The following is a 27,220-nucleotide window of genomic DNA, read 5'->3' as shown; positions in this document are numbered from 1 at the left end:
CCACTGGGCTGGCATCAGGATTGAGACTGCCCTGGCTGTGTAGCCAGTGTACCAGGATGCGGTCCTACCTACCTGTGGCCGGTAGCCTGTGCACAAGGCTGGACCTGGCAACCAATTGGACTTGGTGGTGGGGTAGCCACACCTACCAGTGTGCCCACAGTAAAAGGCCCACATGGCCCAAATAAAGCACACCCCTAGAGCATATAGATCTGGTGGCCAGAGGAGAGTGCAGTGCTGAACCCCTTAAGATGTGTCCTACATAAGGCCACTTTACCAAGATCAGGAAAGGTATTCAACCTACCAACCACGTAGAAGTAAAAACAGCAAATTAGGCAAAATGAGGCAACAGAGAAATATGTTCCAAATGAAGGTATTAGATAAAACCCCAGAAGAACTAACTGAAATGGAGATCCACAATGTGCCTGATAAAGAGTCCAAGGTAATGGTCAAAAAGATGCTCAAAGAACTCAGGAGAAGAATGGGTGAGCACAGTGAGAAGTTTAACAAAGAGAAAAAATAAAGAAGAACCAGAGTTGAAGAGTATAATAACTGAAATAAATACACTAGAGGAAAATCTTTTTAAAAAGTCTCTTTACATTCACATCAATAAGAATAAAACACCTATGAATAAATCTAACTAAGGAGGTAAAAGACCTATATTCAGAGAACTATAAGACATTGATGAAACAAGTTGAAGATGACACAAACAGATTGGAAAGATATACCATGTTCATGGATTGGAAGAATTGTTAAAATGACAGTACTGCACAAGGCAATCCTCAGATTCAATCTATTAAAATACCAATGGCATTTATTTATTTATTTATTTATTTATTTATTTATTCATTCATTTATTTATTTATTTTTGGCTGTGTTGGGTCTTCGTTTCTGTGTGAGGACTTTCTCTAGTTGTGGCAAGCGGGGGCCACTCTTCATCGCGGTGCGCGGGCCTCTCACTGTCGCGGCCTCTCCTGTTGCGGAGCACAGGCTCCAGATGTGCAGGCTCAGTAGTTGTGGCTCACGGGCTTAGTTGCTCTGCGGCATGTGGGATCTTCCCAGACCAGGGCTCGAACCCGTGTCCCCTGCATTGACAGGCAGATTCTTAACCACTGTGCCACCAGGGAAGCCCACCAAATGGCATTTTTAACAGAACTAGAACAAATAATTCTAAAATGTGTGTGGAAACACAAAAAACTCCTAATAGCCAAAACAATCTTAAGAAAGAAGAACAAAGCTGGAGGTATCACACTCCCTGGTTTCAAACTATAATACAAAGCTACAGTAATCAAAACAGTATGGTACTAGCACAAAAACAGACATGTAGATTAATGGAACAGAATAGAGAGCCCAGAAATAAACCCACACACCTATGGTCAGTTAATCTACAACAAAGGAGGGAAGAATATACAATGGAGAAAAGACAGTCTCTTTAACAAATGGTGACTAGACACCAAATGGGAAATTAGACAGCTACATGTAAAACAGTGAAATTAGAATAATACCTCACACCATATACAATTTAAAGTTTTACACAAAAATAAAGTTTTTTATTTTTAATATTAATGTCCTAAAGAATTAGTCTAACACAGTACATAATTTTGTGATAAAATAGGAATTCTTTGATCTAATTTAAAAATTAGATTCAACAATTGCTTCTACAGTGTCCCAAAAGATGATTCAAATTATGATTTATAATTTGGAAATTGGAAACTGGGTATCACTCTGGGAAAGCTTTTTCACATTTGGACAATTTTAATGTTAGAAAGACTTTTGTGATAAGGACTATTTGTTTAAATGAGATATTACAAAGAGTTAGCCAACTGTAGTATATTTTCACCTAAAAATATTTTTCTCACTCATCTAAATGCTCCTTATCCTGCTTCAAGTCTTAAATTTGTGAATATTCACAAAGATCCTTGTATGAGATATATGCAACCATTTTAATTGTAGAAGGGACTCACTGACAGCTATAAACTTGAAGACAATCAAAGACAATGATCTGAACCAACATCATATATAATTTATCCTTGACTGGGAATATATGTTTTGCATTTGAGGTTTCAGACCTGGCATTGTTTAGTTTGGAGATACTGATCTCAAGTGACTTTTTGGTGATTTTACTGAACTTGGAACCATGTGGTAGTATGCAGGTGATATAAGGTTTGCTTGAATAGCTATTGTAAATTACCTGAGCTTTTTGTGCATTTAAGACCTATGATTTAATATTGAAAAAGTTACCTGAGATTGGCTGCTTATTTTTAAACACATGAAGTCCATGTACTTCCATCTCAATAATACTTTCTAAAATTTCTTTGAAACGCATTTATTTTATTTTTCTGCCATTAATTAATCCATTGAACTAAAACTAACATGTGCCTAATATGTGCTAGGCAGTATTCTTGGAATTGGGAATACAGGAGTGAACAAAATTAAAATCCTCCCTGTCCACCTGCCCCATTTTTTCAGTGCTTACCTTCCCACTGGGGACAGACAATAAATAACATAACGTAACATAACGTAACATAACATAACATTACATAACATAACATAACATAACATAACATAACATAACATAATTTAATATAAGGTAGTTGTCAGTGAAGGCATCTCAGAGGAGTGTGACAATCGAACTGAGATGTGAATGATGTAAAAGAGTTAGTGCAGATAAGGGGGAGTGGCGAGTGCAGGGATTCGAAGGTCTTCTGTATTGTTTGAATAGTTTATAAGAATGAATTTGTAATTACTTGCATAGCAATAGCAGAAAAATCTATGCATCTTATTGAAAAGCTATACATTATAATGTCCGGACAATGATACGGACGGATGCTGAAGCTAGATAAAAGGCAAAAGGTTTTAGGTGTGCAATATGTAAGTATTAGAAATGTTTAAAGTGAAATGAAATATGTTTTTCTTTCTTCAATTAGTAATATTCCAATTAGTAATAGAGTTTAATCTTACTAATTTTAATCCTTAGCCAAATAGAACTTAGTATTGACAGTTTGTTGCATGCACTATCTGGATTTTAAAAACAAATATCAAGTGTATTATTGTATGTATTGCCCATTAATACAAAAGCAAATAAAAGTAAAAACACCTCTTAGAACATATTGGCAGATACTTGTCTTGAGCAATATGACCCAAATGTAGGATAATGACATTAAGAAAGGTGATAAATTAGTAAGGTCAAGTAGATACCTATCAAATCAGTGTCTGACTAGAGCCATATAAATATGTATGTAAAAAGTACTTAAGTTTATACAACTTTAGGACCATATGATGGGCATATACATAGAATATCAACTACTGCACAGGAAAGTTATTTTTCCAAAGGACTATTTATTTTTTAAGAAAGATTCAACATAGATTTCCTTGAAATATCAGTTCATTTAGGTCATTGAGGTCCCTTAGGACAGATTTTTGATTTACAAAATTCAGTCGCTGCCAGAATTTTCAGGCTTACACTTGTTGCATAAGATGAAGCAAAATTATGTGAGAATAGACATGTTGTGTGTATAATATTGTCCTATTGGAATCTAACTGTGGCATGGTTAAGTGTAACTTATGGGATACTGGCTGTGGAACCCAAACATTAATATGCAGGGGAAGAATGCTATATTGTACTAATATGGACAATACAATTTTTAAAACGGATATGTATCTCTATTTGTATATAAAGTTATGAATAAATGAAAAGAATAAAATGAATCATTAAATCTTTCTTGATAAATATAGCACCTCTACTATCTACAATTCATCTGATTAAATTATGTAGAAAAATATTGATCCTCCTTGTACCAATCTGCCTGCTTTTAGGAATATAAGTACCCAAACCTCCTTCTCTGCCTCCTTGCATCTGTCTTCGATATACACCGCTCCCTTTGAAATCAGTGGGATATGAGGGAGTGCAGTGGGAGATGAAAATCTGTGAATTCAGCAGCCATTTCTCAGGTGGAAGATTGGGGGAGCTGCCATCTTAATGATGCTTCTCAGTGGGAGATCCAGTTTGATGAGGCTGAATAGGCCTGAAAGAATCGACTTCATGATATAAGGAAACGGGGAATCAGAGAGCCTTGCCGCTTCCAGAAGGAATCTTGAAATACCGAGTGGTATAGACTCCCTTTCAAATCAAATTAATTGAATTTGTGTAATTTCCTTTTCCCTTCTTAAGAACTCCCACTTTTTTTTTTTTTGGTAAACCATCACCCACTATCTTATTTCTTAATTCATTCCTTGAGTTACTTCATCTTTTGATACTGTCAATAACTACCAGCCTCTTAGTTACTCTGTTTTATTATATTTAAGAGCCCAATGCCTAGGTGCTCACATATATCTCCCACTGAATTCAATGGTTCTTTAAACTGTGTTTGGTGATTTTCTCACCTTAGTAATTACACATCATGATTAGAATAGCGTTTGTTATGTGAGGGTTTTCTTTAAACCTGACTGAGGATTTTCCTAAAAAAGTCCTAGGAACAAACATAAACTTCTAAATGATAAGAGATGCAACTTTATTAGAATGATTATCTTTTTTTTTTCCTGGATATTGCTTGCAATCCTACATGGTCTGAACATTACCTGTTACCCCACAGAGTCAGAAGAAATACATTCTCTCTTCTTAACATCTTAACCATTGGTACATTATTTTGTTGTGATACCTGTGTTATATACATAATATGTATTATATGAAAGCACAGACTAAGAAATAACAGTTAACAAAAAGCCCCCTATAAACACTAGATCCAATGAGTAAGTGTTATACATTTTGGACAAATAAAACAACCTCTTTATATATATATACTGGAGCAAGGAGTAGGCGCTCAATACTGTGAAGTGAATTAAGAAATGAATTGGTCATTTGGTTGGAATTCTATTGGTGTTGCGTAAGACAATACCAAAAGGTAGGGCAGGAAGAGTTTTGGACATATTTAGTAATCCTGCCTAAAACCAGCTTTCTCCTTCTAGATGGGGCCTTACTCAAACCCCAGCAGCCAATTGTAATGCTTATCATAATCATAACGTTAAAGATTTTCAAAGCAGACATTTCCCTCAGCTGTCCTTAGGAGCCTGTTTTTAAGTGATTAAAATTCAGTGCTGTCAAGAAGTAGTTACATTATGTCAACTTAAATTTGTCTTGCAAGTTAAGCCATTTCCTGCTATAGCCCTGAAGAACAGCTGGTCACCATCTTCTTTATGAACATCCTCCTTAAGCTTGAAGATAACAATAAAACCATCCAATTCTCTTTTGTCTTTTTTAGCTGAAGTCATCACAACTTATATATTTTTCATAGATTCTTATTTTTTCTAATGACATAAATTTATTCTCAGGGCCACTAAGCTTTCTGATATTCCTGGGAGATTAGTAGATGGCAGCCACTGTTCCTTTCCACTGCAGACAGAAACTTGCCAAAATGATTTCAAATTATGGCTGCCTATCTTTTAATACACTGCCAATGACATAATGTTCCCTAAACAACACAAATATAATTGACATCTGTAATTAACATTAGGTCACACTTTTCTCTCCTACATTAAAAATGTCATCTTTGAAACATCATTACACTGGTTATGTTTGCGCCAATATAGATATATCCCAGATATATTAGCAGTGAACCATGCAGCAGGGAAAGCTTAAATCTCCAAATGCCCTTCACACACCGACTATTTTTAAAATCCTTTGAAGCGTGATGTGAATCACTGCCTATAATATGGAAGGTTTATTATATTTATTACAGAACATAGTAGGTCTGTGTCTTCGCCATGCCAATCATGTGAAGAAAGGTGAATAGTTGGGCCAGTTATCTGCATGTATTAAAACTGATGCCCCTGCTGCCAGTTTTTCTATGATTCTTTGATGGTTTGTAGTTAGAATCTATGTAGAGTTAGGTTGCTTATCAAATGAATCTGGTACATTTGATCAGTGTAATTATGTAATTTTGAAAATATAGGGCCTCAGGCTTCAATTCTTTTTTCAATTATACATTTCTTCAATTAGACATTTAGCTTTCAAAAACTATAAACTTTCCTGATGATTATCCAAAATATTCTCTCTGCTTTGCCTAGAGAGCTTGAGTAAGTTTGTCCAATTTATTAGAGTCAAAATTCCCTCAAATCAGAAGGAAGCAAATATGATATCTATCATATTAAGGCCAGATAAAGTCAGTTCTTAATCTGTTTACCAGGGTTCATCTATTAAATTTATCATTATATCCCAAATCAGTGCTACACCAATATTACTTCTGAATAAAGCAAGCAGTTTACCAAACGGGATGTAGACTAAAACCCCGTATTAGTTTTAACAAGAAGTGTGAGGTTGTATTTATGCATAAGAGAAGTCTGGAAGGACATCCACAGTATAATTAAAGTGATTATCATCTCTGAGTGTTGGGATCATGGGTTATTTTTATTTTCTTCTTTTTGTTTGCATGCTTTTCTAATTTTTCTACAGTGAACATGTATTACGTATATAATAAAAAACCCCTAGTTTTAAACATTGTAAAGGCTAAATCAGCTAAAAATACATGTTTAAACCTAGAATAATGATTCAAATTGTGGTCTAAAAATTTCAGGGTGTTTGAGTTAGAGACTATCCATATTAAATAGTCAAGGACCTTGTTTCAAGCATTGTTTCTTCAAAGTCTAGCATGCTGTGAGTACTTAAATATTGATACATTACCCTAAAACAAGTATTAAATATGTTAACTAGAGAAATTCAGTGAAGTTTTGAACCATTCTCCCCGCCCCCTGCCCCTGTAAGCAAAATAATCCGACTTTACATCATCGTAGTTGGATAATGGACATTAAGAATTGCAAACTAGGGGAAAAAAGGAAAAGGGAGATTTCAAGTCCCATGAGAATATTCTGGGGCATTAGTTTCTACAAATAAACATTGAGTTATGTCAGGAATGTTATGCAGCCATAATGCTGTCTATCCTGTATTCCCAGCTTTGTGGCTAGAAGCACCAGTTCAATGCTCTGAAAATTCACAATTTGTGAAATATTCCCTTCTCAAAACAACTTAATTGGAGTTACTTCTAAATTTTCTTTGGGTAGAGAAATATGAAGGAAGTATGTTAATATAGAGCATTGCAAACACTAAGATTACACTTAAGCTCATAATGTACTAGGTGGAATGCTTCACTGAAAATAAAGAATCTAATCAATTTTTTTTCTTCATTCCTCATTAAGCTGAAACTTTGATCACTTTGCTCCTTGGTTTTTATCTGGCAAAGAGAACTTTGGGTAGAGTCTTTAAAAATGTTTTTAAACAGTGATGTGCTGGAAAAACATTGAAGAGAGTAAGATGGTCAGAGTTCTAAATATGATTCTTATTTATTCTTTCATTCCTATAGGGACAGTATAATGTAGTGGCCAAGAGCATACACTGTAGAGACAAACCACTTGGCTTCATATATATTCCAGCTCTAACATTGGCTAAATTTGTGACCATGAAGTTGTTTCACCCCTCCAATCCTCAGTTTCTTTATCTATAAACTAATGAATAATAATAGTTAATAATAACTGTTCATGCTTATGTAATCATTAAATAAGATAAAATATGTGAAGGTCTTAGCACAATGCCTAACATGTAGAAAGTACTCTATAAATGTTAGTTATAATAAATTCAGCAGATATTTATGAAGCATCTACGATGTGCTGGGAAGTATATTAAAATCCAGGAAAACAATTACGAGCATTAAAAGATGGTGTCTAGACTCACAGAGTTTTAAATCTTATAAGGGAGAGGAAGAAATAAGCAGTTGTGAATCACTGAGATCAGGGTGATTCAGGGTGCTGTGAAGGTGTATAGAAGGGGCACCTACACCAGTCTAGGAAAGCTTCATGCAGGTTGTGCTATCTACATTGAGACCAGGTTAGAATGAATAGGAGTGAACTAGGTGAAGAAATGTGAGAAACATATTCTAGATAGAGGAACCAGCAAGCAAGAATCCCCTTTTCAGTCAGGATTTCTCTTGCAGGTAACCCAGCTCAGACAGGCTAACAATAATAGTAGTTTATTAGCTCATGTAAGTTAAATTCCAGAGGTTGGGAGGTTTTCAGATGAACTTTATCAGGATTCTAAGTTAATTTCCTTCTAATTTGTTGTCTCTGCTTTGAGTTTTGTCCTGATTTTGGATTTAATCATGATAGCAAAATGCCCATATCAGTGTAGGCCTCACACCAAAATAGAAAAGAAAGCTTTTTTCCCCTCTAGTCATCAAACAAAAAAACCGGGGATTCATTATGATTGACCAACTTAGGTCATGTGCTCATCCCTGAACAAATAACTGGGACATGGGATATGGGGTCACATTGAATGGTTTGGCCATTCAGAATGTTCTTCAGGAGCTAAGATCAATAGCACCCGGAAATCGAGCTGCTACTCGGTAGAGGGAAGGAAGAATAGATACTGGGGAGGAAACCAATAGTACCCACTAGAGGCTAAAGGATGAGGGAGAGCATGTTATGCTCAAGGAGCTGAAGTAAGTTCAAATAGCATCTGAGGAGGCTGGGGATGGGGAATAGCAAGTTTGGAATTAGAGAAATAAGCAAATATCAGATGATGGGGGGCTTTGAAAAATAATCTTAGGGAACTTGGACTTCTTCCTGATGTAGTGAGAAAAGGAGTGGTTTTTTTTGGTTTGTTTGTTTTGTGTTTTAGCAGGGGAGTAAACAGTCATGCTTGTGAAATCTAGTATGGAAAATGAATCAATGAAAATTGGGACTGGAGGTTGAGAGACAATAAATATAGGAGACTCTTAATTCAAGTATAAAATTATGATGACTTGAATGGGCGATGGGGACATAGAAAAGTGAGTGTGAAAACTTGTTTCAGGAAGAGAATTAGGAGGACTTGGTAATTAATTGGTTTGGTGGGATTGAGGGAGAGAGAGGAGTTAAGGATAATGCCCATGTTCTTGGCTCAGGAAATTAGACAGATGTCCATGCCATTCGCTGAGATTGGAATATAAGAAGGAAAAAAAAGGTTTGGAAGTTAAGATAATGCAGTCCCTGTGGAATATCTAAATAGAAATATCAATGCAGGTGTAGAACACAGGAAAGCTAAAAGGTCTTGAGATACTGTGAGCACCATGTGGATGATGAGATAATCCAGAGAACACATAGAGAAAGAGAACAAAAAGCCCGAGATGGAAATTAGGGTATATGAGACTGAGAAAGAGAGCCCACAAAGGTGACTTGGAAAAGATGGCCAAAGAGGGAACAGAAAAGACCCAGTGAACCAACAGGAGAGTATTTCAAAATGGGCAATGGTTGATTGTCTAAAGCAAGAGAGATGAGAGTAGCTCCAGAGGAGTGGTGTAAATGGAAGCCAGATTGCAGTGGATTGAATCACTGAAGTAAGTAGAGATGTGGTTACAGACAGCTCTTAATTGGGCCATGAAAGAGTAACTGACAAGCAGTTGAGGGATCTGTTATTACTAATTTTCTTTAAGATAAAAGGATCTTGAATATTTAAGTATCATTAGGAGGATTTGTATATGAGGATTTATATAACTAACACGTATAACTAACAATTTGTATAACTTTTACATAACTAACGTATATAACTGACATTTATATAACTAACATTTTAGCACTTACAGTACCAGGCACTGTTCTCAGTATTTTATATATATTAACCCTTTCTCATCTTCATAACAACCCTATGAGGTAACTGCTATTATTATTCACATTTTACAGATGAGGAAACTGAGGCACAGGGGTCAAGTATCTTGCCCAACGTCATGAGCTAATAAGTTGTAGGGCTGGAATGAAACTGACAGAAGCCTGGCCCTGTAGTCTGTGCTCTTAACTGCTGTGCAGTATTGCTGTCCCTGGGCTAGGTTGCCTTTACTTCACTCTACTGGATCAAATAAATAGTAACAGTAAAATGTATAGCAGTGAAAGGACATACATTCTTTTTTTTTATTGGAATATAGTTGATTTAGAATGTGTTAGTTTCTGCTGTACAGCAAAGTGAATCAGTCATATATGTACATATAACCACTAGCATTGCCCAGTATATATGTACATATAACCACTCTATTTTAGATTCTTCTCCCATATAGGTCATTACAGAGTATTGAGAAGGGTTCCCTGTGCTATACAGTAGGTCCTTATTAGTTACCTATTTTAGGACATGCATTCTTGATGAAACAGAAGGGGATGAGGTTCAGCTGCAAGGGACAGAAAACCTGGGATAATTTTGGCCTAAGATTATTTTTTTGTCAGTTTATTTTTCTGTCATCCAAAAATCTGGGTGAGTAGTATGGCACTGATGTGATACCGTTTTGTGAGTAATCTGATTTCTTTCCATATTGTTGCTTCATTGTGCGTGGCTAAGATCCTCAAAGTGGAACTCTATCCCTGTGCTAGTGAGTTTGTAGCCACCAGCCATGTGTATTATTAAGCACCTGAAACGTGGCTAGTCCAAACTGAGGTGTGCTGCAACTATAAAAGACACACCAGACAAAATGCAAAATACCTCATTAATAATTGTTATAATAAATTACATATCAAAGTTATGATAATTCGAACATGGGATTAACTGGGATGTATTATTAAGAGTAATTTCACTTGTTTCTTTTTCTTTTTAAATGTGGCTAGTAGAAAATTTAGTTACTTTTATAGCTTGCATCCGTGGCTTGCATTATATTTCTATTGGACATTGCTGCCCTGGACTTTACATCTATGTTCCATACAGCAGTATGAAGGGGGAGGGAGAAGGTTACATCCACTTCTTTTAAGTATGCTTCCCAGAAGTTACATACATTTCTGCTTTCATTCCATGACCACATTTAACTGAAGTTACAGATGAAAATTATAATCTTGATTCTGGATAGTCAAAAGCCCAGCTGCAGTTTTTCAATTATGTTAGTTCAGAAGAAGGGTGAAATAGATATTGGGGGACAATTAACAGACTCTGACACAGCTCCAAAGCACAGATAGCAGAATTAACTTTAGTCTCAGGTGACAGGAGACACATTGCCTCCTTTGAGCAGAAGAACAAGATGGATGGCATTACAGCTATTTTTGCAAGTTTGATGTTAAGAAGTTGAGAGAATTTTTATCTGGTGGCTTCTGCTTTTTTTTTTTCTGTGCAGAGGAAATGATGTCATTCGTTGCAAATATGGATCAGATTGAGTCAAATTTAACAAGAGTGATGGAGCTAAAAAATGCCATTTTGAGAGTCAGATTGAGATTGGAGACCATGAATTTATAGTGAAACCAATCTGCACGGTTGTGCAATTTTTTGCTAGCATTGCCCAACAGCCCAGGTGTACATAAGAGAAAAGCTGGAAGTTAATGTCATTCAAAACTGAGGTTTTATTGGGAAGATGCCAAGGAAGACAAATGGGATGAGCAAGTTGAGGATGTTAACAGGAGAGCAGTTGAAGGGATGGAAAGTGGAGTCTGAGCTGAAGAGGGGAGTATGGGAACGCTAATGGCTGCTGGTAGATCAGGATGAAGTACAGGGGTGGAGAGAATGGAGGTCCTGAAGAATAGGTGCAGTCGCTTAGTGAGAGGGCTGAAAGGGGAGGACATTGTGGTCAGGAATTGGATGACGTTTAATTTCAGTTTTCCAGAGATAGAATAGGTCTTGGTGATGACAAATCTGCAGTGGGCCGTGAGAATGAGTGGCTGAATTAGAGTGGAAGAGAAGATCATTTGAGGTGAAGAGGTCAAGAAACTGAGGGGTTAGGGATTTAGTGGGGGGAATGTGGTTCTTTAGATCTCAGCCTATTCTAGTTTCAATAACTGTAAATTAAGAGATTCATATCAGATCCTTGTTAGGAGACAGTTCTCCGTGAGGCTGTCTTGTTTCTGCAGATTTTGCAAGCCAAGACACTAACAATTTTTGCTGTGGATTATCATTTCAAGGATGCTTTTAGAGCAAAGTCTTACAAGATAGATAGTGTCTCCCTCTGGAGTAAAGAGCAGGTATGCTTGTATTCATTATAAAAGATTAGGGTACCCAAGTTCAGTGTTCCTCTTTCATAACACAACACACCCCATATGCAGGTGTTACTTGGTCCTTGTCACGTTGCCCTTGGGAATTAGGGCTTGGGGAACAGCACAAACTGCTGGTAATTTGGCTAGTGTTATTGCTGTGAGATATAAAGTTCTTTGTCTCTGACCCAGGGTTTTTGTGTCTTCTACTAGCATTCATAAAACTGTGGCAGGTTAATTTCTCAGCTTATATCTAGATTAAAATCTCGGACCTTCACAATTCCTTTCAATTGTTTCTAAATTTCACTGGGCTGTAACATATTCTATGAGCCTTCTTTCTCTGTTAGTGTGTTGGGTTTTTTTTGCCTCCTTTCCTTTATTATTTATTCTGCTCTCCTGAAAACCAGAGCCACATTTTCTTTTTTCTATTTGCTTCCCACCCCTCAGTTTGACAATATCCTCTTTAATACTTGTAGATCCTTTGCTTTGTGAATTATTGTTAAAAATGGAATATTCCATTGTTTATTATTTCAGCCCCATGTTTGATTGTTCTAGGTTATTTTTTCCCAACTATAATTGATATGAAAATGCTTGCTAAATATTTGACTACCCTAGCAGTTCCAAAGCTTCACCATAATCAGGTGCAAGCTTTTGTATCCTGTATGGTAACCATAGCAGGTGAATAAAATCAGTTGAATGTGTAAATTCTTTAAATAACAGCAAATGGAGCAAATTGAATTTCAAAGTGGAAAAAAAGGTGAACCTGAGAAGCAGTGGTAAGAAGGTCATCAGCAAAATTAGCAAAGAAGTCTGGCAAAGTTACAGTTAGGCAACCAGTAATACTCTATTGATCAGACTTTCTCAATCAGTGAAGCTGTGCCTAGATTATTGATGCAAAGGTATTAAGCAAAATTTTACTTCAGCTAACTTGTTGGCTCAGATGTCAAATGAAAGTCATTTCCCCAGTCAATCAAATATACAATAAATCTGAGCAGATTTAGCTCTTAAACATTCTTGTGTCCACTCTGCTTTCCAATCATACAATTACCTTTGAAAGGGTTACAATTAAATTAATACATAAAATAACACAGGAATGCACTGCATTTCTACAAAGAAAACAGAAGAGCATATTTCTAGGGTAAAAAGACAGATATATATTATTTTTCTCTATTGAAGATAATGTAATTGAAACTATTTGAAATGATATGTGTTTACCCCTGTTTAGTTCACAGTTTTGGTAGTCTCAATTCCCAGCATCCAACTGTGTATTTCATAACACCCACTGTGATATGTGCTACATCTAAAAATTGGAGTTAAAGACAAATTGTTGACAAGAACAGCAAACAAAAAAAGTGCTGATAAGACAAATTTTCCTTTTTCCTTTCTCTTTCTTTTTTTCGGGGTGGGTGGGGCAGACATTTGGTAGACTGCTGATTGATCATTCTGGAAAAATACATTTCCCCTTCTTCAGGGTGCCTGTTTGGTTGGAGACATAACCTTCTTTTTTAAAAAAATTTATTTGTTTGTGGCTGTGTTGGGTCTTCATTTCTGTGCGAGGGCTTTCTCTACTTGCGGCAAGCGGGGGCCACTCTTCATCGCGGTGCGCGGGCCTCTCACTATCGCGGCCTCTCTTGTTGCAGAGCACAGGCTCCAGACGCGCAGACTCAGTAGTTGTGGCTCACGGGCCTAGTTGCTCTGCGGCAGGTGGGATCTTCCCAGACCAGGGCTCGAGCCCGTGTCCCCTGCATTGGCAGGCAGATTCTCAACCACTGCGCCACCAGGGAAGCCCATAACCTTCTTTTCTTTTGTTTCACTCATGTCTGCGTCTACATCTCTTCACTATTTCTAACATCATCTGGCTTCAGATAATATTGATGTCTTTATAATATTAGTTGCTTTATAATGTTAACCCTTCTACCATACAATTCTAATTTTGTAATTTTGCATAATTATTTAGTGCCAGCCCCCATCACCACCCTATAGTGGTGTCTCTGTCTCTCTCTTCTATCCAACGCCCATGCCCATCCCTTTCTTCAGTGCTAAGGAGGCATTTTCATCATGTAGATGAAAAACCAAGACTAATGTTTAAAAAAAAAAAAATTTAATAGCTAGTAGTTTTGGTGTCCATGTAAGGCACTGCCCAAACCCCCAGAATTCTTTTACATTTTGCCTAATTGGCTTTGATTACCTCTTAAGCAAATCAAGTCAGCTAAAATCACAAAAATCCATTTTTACTATTGAGTATGGCTCTTTGACTTTTCAAGATAAATAAACATGTAATAAGGAAAGCATTTAATTCAAGTTGAAAAACAATTCTTTTCAGTGCTTCATTAAAATAAAAATATGCTTTCAATATCAATGGGGTTGTTTTTCCCTTTCTCATTGTAAATAAGAACTGGTCGAGAATCAGAAAAGAGAAGAGCAAGTGCCCTAACCAACTATTATCAAGTGCTTTCTTCCACCAGAGATGAACTGTTTCTAAATTTGCAAGATGAACCTTCTTTGTGTAAATTCTTTTTTTTTTTTTTAGAAATTTCATGTAATGTCTGAAACATTTATATTAACATATTTCCATACAAATAACCCAAAGAAAGTTTAGTATTAGTTGTTTTTTCTTTGTTTGTTTGTACTGCAGGTTCTTATCAGTCATCAATTTTATACACATCAGTGTATACATGTCAATCCCAATCGCCCAATTCAGCACACCCCCATCCCCACCCCACCGCGGTTTTCCCCCCTTTGTGTCCATACGTTTGTTTTCTACATCTGTGTCTCAACTTCTGCCCTACAAACCGGTTCATCTGTACCATTTTTCTAGGTTCCACATACATGCGTTAATATACGATATTTGTTTTTCTCTTTCTGACTTACTTCACTCTGTATGACAGTCTCTAGATCCATCCACATCTCAACAAATCACTCAATTTAGTTACTTTTTATGGCTGAGTAATATTCCATTGTATATATGTACCATGTCTTCTTTTTCCATTCGTCTGTCGATGGGCATTTACGTTGCTTCCATGACCTGGCTATTGTAAACAGTGCAGCAATGAACATTGGGGTGCATGTGTCTTTTTGAATTACGGTTTTCTCTGGGTATATGCCCAGTAGTGGGATTGCTGGGTCATATGGTAATTCTATTTTTACTTTTTTAAGGAACCTCCATATTGTTCTCCATAGTGGCTGTATCAATTTACATTCCCACCAACAGTGCAAGAGGGTTGCCTTTTCTCCACACCCTCTCCAGCATTTGTTGTTTGTAGATTTTCTGATGATGCCCATTCTAACGGGTGTGAGGTGATACCTCATTGTAGTTTTGATTTGCATTTCTCTAATAATTAGTGATGTTGAGCATCTTTTCATGTGCTTCTTGGCCATCTATATGGCTTCTTGGGAGAAATGTCTATTTAGGTCTTCTGCCCATTTTTGGATTGGGTTGTTTGTTTCTTTAATATTGAGCTGAATGAGCTGTTTATATATTTTGGAGATTAATCCTTTGCCCATTGATTCATTTGCAAATATTTTCTCCCATTCCGAGGGTTGTCTTTTCATCTTGTTTATGGTTTCCTTTGCTGTGCAAAAGCTTTGAAGTTTCATTAGGTCCCATTTGTTTATTTTTCTTTTTATTTCCATTGCTCCAGGAGGTGGATCAAAAAATATCTTGCTGTGATTTATGTCAAAGAGTGTTCTTCCTATGTTTTCCTCTAAGAGTTTTATAGTGTCTGGTCTTACATTTAGGTCTCTAATCCATTTTGAGTTTATTTTTGTGTATGGTGTTAGGGAGTGTTCTAATTTCATTCTTTTACATGTAGCTGTCCAGTTTTCCCAGCACCACTTATTGAAGAGGCTGTCTTTTCTCCACTGTATATCTTTGCCTCCTTTGTCATAGATTAGTTGACCATAGGTGCGTGGGTTTATCTCTGGGCTTTCTATCTTGTTCCATTGATCTATGTTTCTGTTTTTGTGCCAGTACCATATTGTCTTTGATTACTGTAGCTTTGTAGTATAGTCTGAAGTCAGGGAGTCTGATTCCTCCACCTCCGTTTTTTTCCCTCAAGACTGCTTTGGCTATTCGGGGTCTTTTGTGTCTCCATACAAATTTTAAGATGATTTGTTCTAGTTCCATAAAAAATGCCATTGATAATTTGATAGGGATTGCATTGAATCTGTAGATTGCTTTGGGTAGTATAGTCATTTTCACAATATTGATTCTTCCAATCCAAGAACGTGGTATATCTCTCCATCTGTTGGTATCATTTTTAATATTTTCATCAGTGTCTTATAGTTTTCTGCATACAGGTCTTCTGTCTCCCTAGGTAGGTTTGTTCCTAGGTATTTTATTCTTTTTGTTGCAGTGGTAAATGGGAGTGTTTCCATAATTTCTCTTTCAGATTTTTCATCATTAGTGTATAGGAATGCAAGAGATTTCTGTGCATTAATTTTGTATCCTGCAACTTTACCAAATTCATTGATTAGCTCTAGTAGTTTTCTGGTGGCAGTTTTAGGATTCTCTATGTATAGTATCATGTCATCTGCAAGCAGTGACAGTTTTACTTCTTCTTTTCCAATTTGTATTCCTTTTATTTCTTTTTCTTCTCTGATTGCCATGGCTAGGACTTCCAAAACTATGTTGAATAATAGTGGTGAGAGTGGACATCCTTGTCTCGTTCCTGATCTTAGAGGAAATGCTTTCAGTTTTTCACCATTGAAAATGATGTTTGCTGTGGGTTTGTCGTATATGGCCTTTATTATGTTGAGGTAGGTTCCCTCTATGCCCACTTTCTGGAGGGTTATTATCATAAATGTGTGTTGAATTTTGTCAAAAGCTTTTTCTGCATCTATTGAGATGATCACATGGTTTTTATTCTTCAATTTGTTAATATGGTGTATCACATTGATTGATTTGCATATATAGAAGAATCCTTGCATCCCTGGGATAAATCCCACTTGATCGTGGTGTATGATCCTTTTAATGTGTTGTTTGATTCTGTTTGCTAGTATTTTGTTGTGGATTTTTGCATCTATATTCATCAGTGACCAATTCATCAGATTGGTCTGTAATTTTCTTTTTTTGTAGTATATTTCTCTGGTTTTGGTATCAGGGTAATGGTGGCCTCATAGAATGAGTTTCGGAGTGTTCTTTCCTCTGCAATTTTTTGGAAGAGTTTGAGAAGGATGAGTGTTAGCTCTTCTCTAAATGTTTCATAGAATTCACCTGAGAAGCCATCTGGTCCTGGACTTTCGTTTGTTGGAAGATTTTTAATCACAGTTTCCATTTCATTACTTGTGATTGGCCTGTTCATATTTTCTGTTTCCTCCTGGTTCAGTCTTGGAAGGTTATACCTTTCTAAGAATTTGTCCATTTCTTCCAGGTTGTCCATTTTATTGGCATAGAGTTGCTTGTAGTAGTCTCTTAGGATGCTCTGTATTTCTGCGGTGTCTGTTGTAACTTCTCCTTGTTCATTTCTAATTTTATTGATTTGAGTCCTCTCCCTCTTTTTCTTGATGAATCTGGCTAATGGCTTATCAATTTTGTTTATCTTCTCAAAGAACCAGCTTTTAGTTTTATTGATCTTTGCTATTGTTTTCTTTGTTTCTATTTCATTTATTTCTGCTCTGATCTTTATGATTTCTTTCCTTCTGCTAACTTTGGGTTTTGTTTTTTCTTCTTTCTCTAGTTCCTTTAGGTGTAAGGTTAAATTGTTTACTTGAGATTTTTCTTGTTTCTTGAGGTAGACTTGTATAGCTATAAACTTCCCTCTTAGAACTGCTTTTGCTGCATCCCATAGGTTTTGGATCGTCGTGTTTTCATTGTCATTTGTCTCTAGCTATTTTTTGATTTCCTCTTTGTTTTCTTCAGTGATCTCTTGGTTATTTAGTAACGTATTGTTTAGCCTCCATGTATTTGTGTTTTTTACGTTTTTTTCCCTGTAATTCATTTCTAATCTCATAGTGTTGTGGTCAGAAAAGATGCTTGATATAATTTCAATTTTCTTAAATTTACTGAGGCTTGATTTGTGACCCAAGATGTGATCTATCCTGGAGAGTGTTCCGTGCGCACTTGAGAAGAAAGTGTAATCTGCTGTTTTTGGATGGAATGTCCTATAAATATCAATTAAATCTATCTGGTCTATTGTGTCATTTAAAGCTTCTGTTTCCTTATTTATTTTCATTTTGGATGATCTATCCATTGGTATAAGTGAGGTGTTAAAGTCCCCCACTATTATTGTGTTACTATCGACTTCCTCTTTTATACCTGTTAGCAGTTGCCTTATGTATTGAGGTGCTCCTATGTTGGGTGCATATATATTTATAATTGTTATATCTTCTTCTTGGATTGATCCCTTGATCATTATGTAGTGTCCTTCCTTGTCTCTTGTAACATTCTTTATTTTAAAGTCTATTTTATCTGATATGAGTATAGTTACTCCAGCTTTCTTTTGATTTCCATTTGCATGGAATATCTTTTTCCATCCCCTCACTTTCAGTCTGTATGTGTCCGTAGGTCTGAAATGGGTCTCTTGTAGACAGCATATATATGGGTCTTGTTTTTGTATCCATTCAGCAAGCCTGTGTCTTTTGGTTGGAGCATTTAATCCATTCACGTTTAAGTTAATTATTGATATGTATATTCCTATGACCATTTTCTTAATTGTTTTGGGTTTGTTTTTGTAGGTCCTTTTCTTCTCTTGTGTTTCCCACTTAGAGAAGTTCCTTTAGCATTTGTTGTAGAGCTGGTTTGGTGGTGCTGAATCCTCTTAGCTTTTGCTTGTCTGTAAAGCTTTTGATTTCTCCATCGAATCTGAATGAGATCCTTGCTGGGTAGAGTAATCTTGGTTGTAGGTTCTTCCCTTTCATCACTTTAAGTATATCATGCCACTCCCTTCTGGCTTGCAGAGTTTCTGCTGAGAAATCAGCTGTTAACCTTATGGGAGTTCCCTTGTATGTTATTTGTCGTTTTTCCCTTGCTGCTTTCAATAATTTTTCTTTGTCTTTAATTTTTGCCAATTTGATTACTATGTGTCTCGGCGTGTTTCTCCTGGGGTTTATCCTGTATGGGACTGTCTGCGCTTCCTGGACTTGGGTGGGTATTTCCTTTCCCATGTTAGGGAAGTTTTTGACTATAATCTCTTCAAATATTTTCTCTGGTCCTTTCTCTCTCTCTTCTCCTTCTGGGACCCCTATAATGTGAATGTTGTTGCATTTAATGTTGTCCCAGAGGTCTCTTAGGCTGTCTTCATTTCTTTTCATTCTTTTTTCTTTATTCTGTTCCGCAGCAGTGAATTCTACCATTCTGTCTTCCAGATCACTTATCCGTTCTTCTGCCTCAGTTATTCTGCTATTGATTCCTTCTAGTGTAGTTTTCATTTCAGTTATTGTATTGTTCATCTCTGTTTGTTTGTTCTTTAATTCTTCTAGGTCTTTGTTAAACATTTCTTGCATCGTCTCGATCTTTGCCTCCATTCTTATTCCGAGTTCCTGGATCATCTTCACTATCATTATTCTGAATTCTTTTTCTGGAAGGTTGCCTATCTCCACTTCATTTAGTTGTTTTTCTGGGGTTTTTTCTTGTTCCTTCATCTGGTATATAGCCCTCTGCCTTTTCATCTTGTCTATCTTTCTGCGAATGTGGTTTTTGTTCCACAGGCTGCAGGATTGTAGTTTTTCTTGCTTCTGCAGTCTGCCCTCTGGTGGTTGAGGCTACCTAAGAGGCTTGATGGGAGGCTCTGGTGGTGGGTAGAGCTGACTGTTGCTCTGGTGGGCAGAGCTCAGTAAAACTTTAATCCTCTTGACTGTTGATGGGTGGGGCTGTGTTCCCTCCCTGTTTGTTGTTTTGCCTGAGGCAACCCCACACTGGAGCCTACCTGGGCTCTTTGGTGGGGCTAATGACAGACTTTGGGAGGGCTCACACCAAGGAGTACTTCCCAGAACTTCTGTTGCCAGTGTCCTTGTCCCTACAGTGAAACAGAGCTATGCCCCGCCTCTGCTGGAGAACTTCCAACACTAGCAGGTAGGTCTGGTTCAGTCTCCCCTGGGGTCACTGCTCCTTCCCCTGGGTCCTGATGTGCACACTACTTTGTGTGTGCCCTCCAAGAGTGGGGTCTCTGTTTCCCCCAGTCCTGTCGAAGTCCTGCAATCAATTCCCACTAGGCTTCAAAGTCTGATTCTTTTGGAATTTCTCCTCCCATTGCCGGACCCCTAGGTTGGAAAGCCTGACGTGGGGCTCAGAACCTTCACTCCAGTGGGTGGACTTCTTTGGTATAAGTGTGCACCAGTCTGTGAGTCACCCACTCACCAGTTATGGGATTTGATTTTACTGTGATTGCGCCCCTCCTACCGTCTCATTGTGGCTTCTCCTTTGTCTTTGGATGTGGGGTATCTTTTTTGGTGAGTTCCAATGTCTTCCTGTTGATGATTGTCCAGCAGCTAGTTGTGATTCTGGTGTTCTCACAAGAGGGAGTGAGAGCACGTCCTTCTACTCCGCCATTTTGGCTCCTCCTCTTTGTGTAAATTCTTAATGAGCCTTTCAGGAAGAAAATGTATTTCCATAAGTTAAAAATAGGGTTAGCTACCATATGACCCAGCAATCCCACTCCTAGGCATATTTCTGTAGAAAACTGTTATTCCAAAGGATGCATGCACCCCGATGTTCATTACAGCACTATTTATAATAGGACATGGAAGCAACCTAAATGTCCATCAAGAGAGGAATGGATAAAGAAGATGTGGTATATATATACAATGTAATATTACTCAGCCATAAAAAGGAATGAAATAGTGCCATTTGTGGAGTCGTAGATGGACCTAGAGATTGTCATACAAAGTGAAGTAAGTCAGAAAGAGAAAAACAAATATCGTATAATATTGCTTATATGTGGAATCTGGAAAAATGGTACAGATGAACGTAATTGCAAAGCAGAAACAAAGTCACAGATAGAGAATAAACTTATGGTTACCAAGGGGGGAAGAGGGGATGAGATGAATTGGGAGATTGGGATTGACATATATACTCTACTATGTATAAAATAGATAACTAATGAGAACTTACTGTATAGCACAGGGAACTCTACTCAATGCTCTGTGGTGACCTAAATGGGAAGGAAATCTAAAAAAAGAGTGCATATATGTATACGTATAACTGATTCACTTTTCTGTGCATCAGGAACTAGCACAACAGTGTAAAGCAACTATACTCCAATAAAAATTAATTAAAAAAATAGGATGTCATGCTCCAAGCTGGTGCTGGTTTTATATCTTATAGCATCTAAAGCTCAGGCTGTCTTCAGTCATACACTGGAATGGAAAGCTGTCGCCCATGAGTGCAGAGAGGCTGATAAGATACTGTCATATCATGCTTTATTTAATACTGTTCACATTTTCCTTTACAACCAAGGTAATATGAAGAAAGCTGGTTAGGGAGTGTATTAGTTTCTAGCTGTAACAAAGTACCACAAACTGGGTGTCTTAAAACAACAGGTATTTATTCTCTTGTAGTCTGGAGGCTAGAAGTCTGAAAACAAGGTGCCAGCAGGGCTATGCTCCCTCTGAGACTCTGGATCGAATCCTTCTTTGCCTCTGCTTGACTTCTGGTGGTGACTACCGATCCTTGGAATTCCTTGTCTTACAGCTACCTCACTCCAATTTCTGCCTGTTGTTACAAGGCCCTCTCCATGTTTGTCTCTGTCTTCACATGGCATTTTCCTCTTCTTATAAAGACACCTGTTGTATTGTATTAGGACCTACCCTAATGACCACACTCTAAATTGATTACATCTACAAAGACCATGTTTCCATATATGGTCACATTCACAGGCATCTGGGGTTAGGACTTTTTAGAGGACACAATTCAACCTATAACAGGGATGTAGGTGATAAAGGGTTGAATCCTAAGAACTAAGTGTGCAAATTAATAATTTTAAAATTGTCTTTAAGATAAAAAAATTCTATTGCTCAGCAATCATACAATTTTAGCCAGAATATAATGGGCTTTTCTACTTGTATTGCTGACACCAGTGCAAACTTCCTATACTTTTAATCTGTTGTTTTTCACTTATTAGGCTAATTCTTTGAAAAATAGATTTTGGGGCTCCAAGCTTCCTCTTTTGAAAGCCATTTATTTGCTTTTGAACCATCCCCTTAATAGGTCTCTTCTGTACAACATACTTATAGTAACTTATCTATTATCTATTATCTATTATGTAGTATCTTATCTATTAAGAATCTCAAAATACTAAAATTTTGACCTCCTGTTTATGAAACACTTAAGTGATTTATTAATTTTTCACATTTCAGCCAAGGTTGAAGGAATATGATATTTGCTTCCACTAAGAAATTTTTAGCACAGTGATAATTCTATTTGGTCTCTCTTTTTTCTTTTTTTAAATTTTTATTTATTTATTTATTTATTTATTTATTTATTTATTTATTTATTTATTTATGGCTGTGTTGGGTCTTCGTTTCTGTGCGAGGGCTTTCTCCAGTTGCGGCGAGTGGGGGCCACTCTTCATCGCGGTGCGCGGGCCTCTCACCATCGCAGCCTCTCTTGTTGCGGAGCACGGGCTCCAGACGCGCAGGCTCAGTAGCTGTGGCTCACGGGCCCAGTTACTCTGCGGCATGTGGGATCCTCCCAGACCAGGGCTCGAACCCGTGTCCCCCGCATTGGCAGGCAGATTCCCAACCACTGCGCCACCAGGGAAGCCCTATTTGGTCTCTTTGATTCTTGTTTTAAAACTAATTTTACTTTGTTTTTAGAAATTGACCTCATTTTTGTGATTGAGGACAGAGTGAAAATAATCTCAGAAGATAGTTTATAATAAATAAGAATATAAATCAATAACATGTATGAGAATTTATAGCTTCTCTTTCCCTGAAGCTTGACCTTGTGAGATAAATACTCTATAGCAGTTATACTACATCCAATGTAAAAGGGATTAAAAGAATTATCATACAAGTATCTACATGCATCAACAAGTTAAATTTTTTTTTCTTCTGTAATTTTCTGAGGTTTTATTTTTAAATTAATTATTTTTTTAAAGCTTAATATGGTAGGTTTTATTTTCACTATTATTCTTTTTTTTAACATCTTTTTTGGAGTATAATTGCTTTACAATGGTGTGTTAGTTTCTGCTTTATAACAAAGTGAATCAGCTATACATATACATATATGCCCATATCTCCTCCCTCTTGCGTCTCCCTCCCACCCTCCCTATCCCACCCCTCTAGGTGGTCACAAAGCACCGAGCTGATCTCCCTGTGCTATGTGGCTGCTTCCCACTAGCTATCTATTTTACATTTGGTAGTGTATATATGTCTATGCCACACTCTCACTTCGTCCCAGCTTACCCTTCCCCCTCCCCATGTCTGAGGTTGTTTTTAAACTGAGTTTTAAAACTCAGTTTTAAACTGAGTTGACTGGATAGTTTAGCTCTTTGTGGTCCTGTTAAGAATGATCAATTTGAGTTTGAGCAGCAAATAAATACATGCGCTTTTATTACAATGAAATATTTCAATTTAAAAGTCTTCATAAAACAGCACTGCAAATTTTGGAGTAATTTTTAAAATTTTCCACCCATTTCCTACCTTCAAATTTAATTGAAACACCATAAATATGAGCATATGTTTATGTGCAGCCTTTTTATTGTACTTAATGTAAAGTAGATATCACCTTAAGCATACGAAATGTGGTAAGAAAAATCCAGTTGTATCTGTTTGTGATTAACCGTAACGCTTCCATATGTGGCATCTCTCTTCGGATTCAAGCTGTCTACAGTAACTTGATCAGGGGTATAATTACACCCCACTTGAATCAAGAAAGTCAAATAATGTCAAAAACAATCATTTTACTTGTAGATGTTTTGAGAATTAAAAGCTGAAAAAATGCAGATAGCATGATGTTAACATCTCACTGAATCAAGCTGATCTTCTAGCAGAACCTGAAAAAATGGAAGGGTTGCAAATTATATGATAAAATTATGCTATAGGGAAATACAGAGAAGCTTATGTTTATATTTATATATGTATATATGCATATATGCGTGTGTATATATATGTATTTGTTGGCTTTTAGTTAGTGTCTAAACCATCCTAAATTTTCTTAAAATATTGACTGTCATTGGCACTACATCTTCTGATATACTTCGTCTTTGTCAACTTTTAGTTCATAACCCTCGGAATTGGTAAAATAATGGCATTAACCCAAGTAATATCAAAATAAAATCATTAATTTCTATAAGAGTTCTTAATAGTCATATAATCCTAGCCATCACATTTCAAAACAAATAATCCAAGAAATAGAAAACTCAGATAATTTACCAGGGTCATGCCGCTAGTTTTTGGCAAAACCAAGAACAGAATATCTAACCTCTAGGACAGAAGTAATTTTTAATATATTTCTACAACTTTTGAAAGTCAGACAGTCATCCCAGAAAGAGAACCAGGATGCTGGAAACTGCAGTGGTAGATTGGTCTACACTGTAGGATTAAGCTGGAAGAGAAGCCAAATCGGGACCAAGATTGAGTTGAATAGAGCTACCACCAGAAACTCAAAGTTAATGCAGCCAGGAAGGAGTTAAGTCAAAGTCAGCTTGGTTCCACTCGGCTGAAGTGGAACCAAGGAGTGAGGTAAGCATGGGTCATAGAATTCACAGGGCAGATTGAAAAATATTCAAGATTATGATGCTTCTGCCTAGACTTGCTGCCTTGTAATGTGAATGCTTTATGTCCCTTGAATATGTGCCAGTTTCAAATTGCCATCTGACATACACTGTGATCTCTTTGACCAGATCTGCTACTATTTTATAGCCGTATCTATACTGCTATAGCTATCTAGGGTGTATGTAACTGATAACCTCTGTGGAATTCCTTAAACTAAGAATTAGGGAAACTTCTCATAGTACAAGTACAGATTTTTTTACGCACATTGCATAACACATTGTAAGCATATGCTGTTTCACATTTTCCTAAATTAGGTTCTATTCAACCTCTATGAAATAAATAGAAGAATAATGTATTTTTAAAATCTATACATTTAAATAATTCTTACACCTTACACGTAGAACATTAAATTTCATTTCCTATCAAAACAAAGGACAAAAAGTGTATCTTGCTTATTTCCATATAATGATCAGCAACAAAAAATTAAATTTTAACAATTTTAATTAAACAGTTTAGTTTTGTATACTTACATATAATAAATTTTGATAAACTCTAATAATTTTGGTCTTTCTTGTTAGCCACAAATTACAGGCCATTTTGGCTGTATCTAGTCTCTGTCTGTCTGTTTCTCTCTCTTTCTGTCTGTCTGTTTCTCTCTCTTTCTGTCTTTCTTGAGTGCCCAGGATTAGCTAGAATTTCAGAAATAAAGAATCCAGTTTTGGATACTTGACATAAAATGTCTTCCCAACAATTCTTACCTGGTTAAACTTGGGACAGTTTATAACTGAGTGCTGTCTGAGCAAGTTGTTCATGGACGAACCTAGGTTGTAAGTTGATTCCTCAGCTGTAGAGGTCCTGCCCCATTATTTGACATTCTTGATTCAAGCAGTATGTAATTATAGGCCTAATCAAGTTTCAATAGTCGGCCTTAATAAGAATCAGAAGCTTGAATTTCATTGTCAACCATCATTTAGTTTCATAAGAAATGGAGTGCTCAGAATGATGTGGCCTTTTTGTCCATCTCCTGTTAGGAGTGGGTTTACTGATTCTATATCAGCTGAGATCTCCATTGTACTCCCTCTTTACAATAGTCATAGGTAAAATGTAGAGGAACAAAGTTTGTCTTGTTAAAAGACTACAGAGATGAAATGATTTCGGAGGAGCTGTAAACATTTACTTTCAGATACTTCCCCAGCCCAACTGGCTAATGCCTATATTTGCTGTTATGATCTAAATACAACTGGGGCAGAGTGATGCCAGAGTTCTCAGAGTTATTTACATGTATCTCAGTGTGAATGGGTTTATCCTTTTATCCCTGAGATGAGTTTTAATAGTGGATTTGGAAAAGAAGTAGGAAGGGGAGGCCAAGGACAAGATAATTTTGCCTTCAGCCAGCTTAGGTTACAGTCATGTTTTCGAGAAAAATTCTATGATGCACTCTGTGTACCCAAATATGTGAGCTGTTCTTATTGGACATATCGTAAGGAAAACAATTTAGCTGAGCATTTACCTCTAGGGATAAAAATATAAGCATGTCCACGGAAGGAAGATCTGCTGGCACAAATCACTATTTGTCACAAATATTTACTGACCCCCTGCCTGTGCACACAGCACAGTATTTGGTATTCCAGAGTGGAAGAGACTTAAGGTTTGTTAATCTTTGTAAAATTATTTGTCTGTTGTGATAACACTACTTTTTGAAAGGTGATTGTGTTTGTTTCACCTTTTTGCCATTAACATTCGAAATGATTTCCTTGATTGGAAAAATCCTACTATTCTAATTTGGATTTTTTTCTCCCAAATTTAAAGCTCTCCATCATTATAAAATTTTATGAGAATATTATCTTTTGTACCACAAAACATGAGAATAAAGTTGTGGGTGTACTGCTGTTTATGGTGTCAGAATCATGTTTTGCATAGTACAAACTTTTAGCAATTGTAATGTTATAAACAAGAGATTTATCAACTGCTGTAAACCTTCCATTCTTATTTGATAGACTTGACTAGTGCTTAAAATTACAGAATTAGGAGCCAGACTATATGGTTCAAATCCCTGCTCTGTCATTTATTAGTAATATGACCTTGGACAAGTTATTTAATCTTTTAGTCCCTCAATTTTGTCATCTGTAAAATGAGAATGATAGTAACAATACATCAATCATAGGGCTGCTTTGAGGATTAAATAAACCTTTGTAAGACACTTAGAACCGTGCCTGGCACGTTGAAAGTACTTACATACGTGTTTGTTAAATAAATAAACTTGAAGATATTCAGTAGTCCAAATTATATTCATTATCTTTTCATATTTTTTCTATTAATTTATAGCATGCCAACTCTGTAACATTTAACCTTCAAAATAATACTGAATGTAACAAATGCTTGGAAACTTAATGTTTAACTTAAGTAATTTGAGAATTTAAAAAATGAGCAGTCAGCCATATTGCTACCATTAAAAAATTAGACCCCCAATTTGAGAGTTGCCATTTAGAAGTTTCTATACCACCATGCTTAGAAATGGATGAATGTGATTCCTTTGGAGGACATATTCCACTGTCATTTTTAAAATGACACCCAACTGGAACACCAGGCTGACTTTGTATGAGATACTGACCAGTTC

General features: G+C 36.6%; 1 long non-coding RNA gene across 1 annotated transcript in view; it reads right to left on the bottom strand.

Moving 5' to 3' along the window:
- Positions 1 to 809: 809 nt before the first annotated feature.
- The window catches only part of LOC309630302, a 38,884-nt gene continuing 12,473 nt past the window's right edge, over positions 810 to 27,220 (bottom strand). Inside the window, exon 2 of the long non-coding RNA XR_014245587.1 lies at positions 810 to 971. This is a non-coding gene — a long non-coding RNA (uncharacterized lncRNA). The remainder of the gene's footprint in view (positions 972 to 27,220) is intronic.

This window comes from Balaenoptera borealis, assembly GCF_965194805.1.
Source record: "Balaenoptera borealis genome assembly, chromosome: 6".
NCBI lineage: Eukaryota > Metazoa > Chordata > Mammalia > Artiodactyla > Balaenopteridae > Balaenoptera > Balaenoptera borealis.
The sequence above is the reverse complement of the archived record's forward strand: the minus strand, read 5'-3'. Positions and strand labels throughout refer to the sequence as shown.